Raw genomic sequence first — 4,353 nt, 5'->3', positions numbered from 1 at the left:
TTCTCACTCATTTTTATAGACATAACCTGAATTTTTATAGGAGCAAGTAAGGTCAAACTCAGCCTTTCCATTTCTGCTGTGATTTGGAAACTGCTTGTGTGTTCAGGGAGCTATTGTTCTCCAACCTCAGCTTGGAGAGCTCTCACAAGGATAACGCTATCTCATAAAATTAAAATCCATGCAGTCAATTACTGGGATTTTTTGGTTAGTAATTAACCATTTTGATTGACATTCTGTCTGGGTTTTGGGGGAGGGATTTTGCTCTGAGGAACTCAGTCTGCACATTTAATAGCTTGGCACTGAGAAAACCTTAAAATATTAAAAAGATACTTTAATATAGGCTATAGCATGGCTTGAGGCATCAGAACTTTTTAAAAAGTTAAGTGTTTGGTTTTGTGGTCAGAAACTCAGAAGTACTCAGCCCGTATACATAGAGGTCTCTTCAAATTTGTTCACAATTATGAATCCCAGCTCTTTTGCAATCTGACTTCTAATTCTTTGTTTTCGAATTAAAGTGTAATTTTCCTTAGGCTGAGAGGGCCACAATAGGAATCTCTTCTTGCTGTCAAGCACATTTTTGCTGGACTCAGCTGGCAGCAGCAGTTACAGGAACTTGTGCAAAATCCTATAAAACCCGGGATTTTTATAGTATGCCAAATGCCACATACTTTAATCCAATATGGCCTGAACTAAAGATCAAGGCTGCAAGACCTCTCAGAGGGCTCTCTGCTTGCCTTGCCCACTGTATGTAAAGAAGCCCATCTCCTGGTAGTTTGGCCCAGTGCTCATCTCTACTTGTTTTTGTGGAAGCGAAAGCCAGTAGGAGCAGGTTACTGCTATTGCATTTCACTTTGTTTGCTGTTTGCCTGACTGTTGCCATTTCCTCTCTCTTCACAACCTGTAGCTACAGGCATCAAGGGTAATATCACGTCATTTGGAAACTGCAAACGAGGGCTTACACAGTGCTTATACACTCACATATGCAAAATCCAAAGTATGACTCTCTTTTTCTTAAACATTCCAAAAGGTCTGTACCAGGATTGGCTTCATTTTTTTTCTTCTAACCAAGTGCTAAGTGATTCCAGAACCACCGCCAAAAAAAAAGAAACAACCAACCAGCCGCAAACCATTAAGAGAAAGTCTAGGACATTCATCCATATTTTCCAAGAAGCAGCCTGAAATTTTGACAGTGTTTTTTTAGAGATGTTGAAAAGTACTGTTGAGGGGTCAAGTCATTACTTGATTACTTGTTTTGTAACTCGACTCTCAACAAGGTGCTCTCAAGATCTGACAATACCTTAACTATGGTTTCTAGTCGTACTTGCTATTTTTTCACCATAACGCTGTCCAGCATAACTGCCTTCTTTCTGTATCTTCAGTATTTTGGAGAGGATGTGTAGAGTTATCACTGGGATGTGATAGGTGCCTTTAAGGAGCAGCGAGTGATCAAAACTTACCTAGAGCACATATTATGAACTTATGAGAAAAATGCAATTTACTTATTCCCTTGAGAAAGATTTCTGGATGTTATAGAAAGTTTATAAAATGGAATATAAAGGAGTTAACAATCTTAGACTGACTCAATGTTTATCCCCAGAAAATGAGGCTCTTTAAGGTGTGTCAAGATGGGCACCAGGAGTGGAAGCATCTGCCTTTTTTTTCTTTTAAAAAAAAAAAAAAAAAAGAAAAGAAAAAAAGAAACAAAAATGAAACAAAAAAAAACCCCAGCATGTGATGTTGGTGCTTTCCCAGTGGTGGATAATTGAATTCAGCAGCCAAACTGAATCTGGTCTTCAGATGCACGTACCCTTTATCTTCTGTAAAGAGTCAGGATAGCTTTAAGCATTCAGAGGATGATTGGTCTGGGGTAACTGGAGTGTAGAAAGAAAGACCATCTCAAAAGCTTAGATAAGACGCTCAGTCCTGAACAGAAAACCCATCATCGAAAAGTCTGGGTGTAATGCTTTAACAGACAAACTTTGCAAAGCAGAGAACACAGTCAGTCCTGGCAATCAAAATGTCAGTGCTTTGGACAGTCCCAGTTTTCTGCAGAGGACTGAAACATCAAATCAAACAAATACACTATGTTCAAGTCAGTGAATGCTGATTTTTCTTTTGAGATGCAATTATCTGCAGGTGACTTGCAGTGCCTCCTGGTTTGCCTGCTTGAATGGCAGCAAAAACACGTGCCCAAGGCCTGATGGGCTGTTTGGCTGAGGAAGGGAAGGACCTTTCTCGCTAGGGCTGCCAGTGACTCTGAGACACACCGGGGCTGAAGGTGGCACTTGCCTTGCTGGGACTTGCAAGCAGTTGAGTGTAGGCTTTTGATGGGTGACTGCATGTGGTCACTGAAGATTTTGGTTTTATATATATAAAAGGCATCAAATACAGACAGATATATAAATAATATAATATCTACAACGTATTTGTTTGCAATATATAGCATTCATATAAAAGACAGCATTACGTCATTCTCCAAGGGGAAGCAATTACCTTAAACAGTGAAGAAATATTTTAGATTATTTTTAAACTAAAGAAAGTTTTCCTGAGCATGCCAAAGCCATAGCAAGTGTAGATTTAATGCTAAGGAATGTGTGTATTGAAAATACTGAGTGACTAAATGTCAGCATCAAATGGAAAACAGCGGCTGACAGTGAGTGAGAGAGAGATTGGGCTGTCACATCAAGGGAGAAATCAATGCATGGAAACAAAAATGAAGTAACATTTTATCAGCTAGTTGGATAACTTATAATGATGTTCAGCTTTTGGACACAATGCCTTAGGCAGACTGCTGATGTGTGAGGAGCCCCAGCGTAGATCTGCCAACTCATACATATTTTTAGGTGTTCACACAGATTTCGGTGGGTGCAGAGAGGAAGAAGAGTTTAAAAAAAAAAAAAAGAGATATTACATTAAAAAGTGCTAGTGCTCTGACATTGTGATCTCTGGGAAATGATGCCCATTAGAGAGGAATAGGACTCTTAGGGAATAGACTGCCTTAGCAAGAAATACACATGGTTACTTGACAGGACAACCGCAATTGCATCTGTACACAGTCACTGCTCTCATATAAAATGATTGCTGGAAAAAAAAGTGAGTGGCTTAAAACAAAATCTAAATTTTAGAGATTTTCTTCATCTTTTTAGTTTGCTTCCCAAGGACCCAATTATCTGGTGCATGAAAACAGATGCTTATATATTCACCATGATCAGTCAGTGTTTTGCAGGTGCGGAGCCCCCTTCTCTTGGCTTGATTTTCACCTGCGGTTTGTGACCTCTCCCAAGGAGATCTGTGCCAGCATGTTGCTCTTATTTTCTTTTTTCAACAGTTACATGTGCATCTGCATGAAAGTTGGCTCATGACTTATTAGCAGAACACAGAAGTGGTTTCTCTCTATGTCCCAAAGCTGCTTCAGTCCAGTCATTCTTGTTAATTGTATGGGAGGATCAAGGATGGGAGAGGAGGCTGCTGGGAGGGGAGGGGCAGCCTGGGCAGCACCTTCCCTCACTAACAGGCATTTGAGTTGTGTAACAGAATTCCGTGTCTTAGGTTGGGGTCTAATGTAGCTGTGAGTCAGCTGTCAAACTGTGGTCTGTGTTTAGGTTTGAATTCATTTCCACAGTTCCTTAAAATTTACGTAATTATGGCTGGTCCTTTCTCTTAATCTTGCTGCCTTCAGAAGGGCTGCAAGCCCTGCAGCTCAGGGGTGTTGCTGGTTGCTGCTTTGGTACCTCCCTGCACTTCCAGGCTGGGCATGAACCTGCAGCCCCAATTTCCTCCATCCACTCAGGCAACACAGTTTCACTGTTGGGCAGGTTCGCTGCAAAATTCATAGATCTTTACAGCAAACTGGACCTATTAAAAGTCCTAGTTTAAAATACCTTTCTCTGTGCTCCATGTGGTACCTAAACTGGAAGTAAAGCACCGCATGGGCTTGATTGTCCCCATCCTTACAAATGTCTGCATGTTTTTCCCAAATTTTAAAAACTGTCATTGTGTCTAAAATGTGTTAATCTAACGTGTTCAGATTTTATAGGCTAACAGGTTACTTCAGTCAATGATGCCTATAGGACTGTGCTGTTACTTAAATAAAATATTTCGGAGTTCTGACGAAACAGTTCAAGCAATAATGTTACCCACCTGAGATTGCTTTGGTTTTGCTGTTTCTTTGTGCCTGAAAGGTGTCACTACTGACCAGAAGAAAAGTGCAAACCAGCTGCTTAGGCTGATATTTTCATGCTGTTTGTTGTCCTTGGATGTTAGAAATAAATGCATATGAGAGTCAAGCTTTATAAAATTGAGCTATATTTTATTATTTGAGTCTGTATTTCACTTCCAATTAGTTTCCTGTGG

This window comes from Patagioenas fasciata, chromosome 10 (genome assembly GCF_037038585.1).
Source record: "Patagioenas fasciata isolate bPatFas1 chromosome 10, bPatFas1.hap1, whole genome shotgun sequence".
NCBI classification, from domain to species: Eukaryota; Metazoa; Chordata; class Aves; order Columbiformes; family Columbidae; genus Patagioenas; species Patagioenas fasciata.
Note: the sequence above shows the minus strand (reverse complement) of the source record.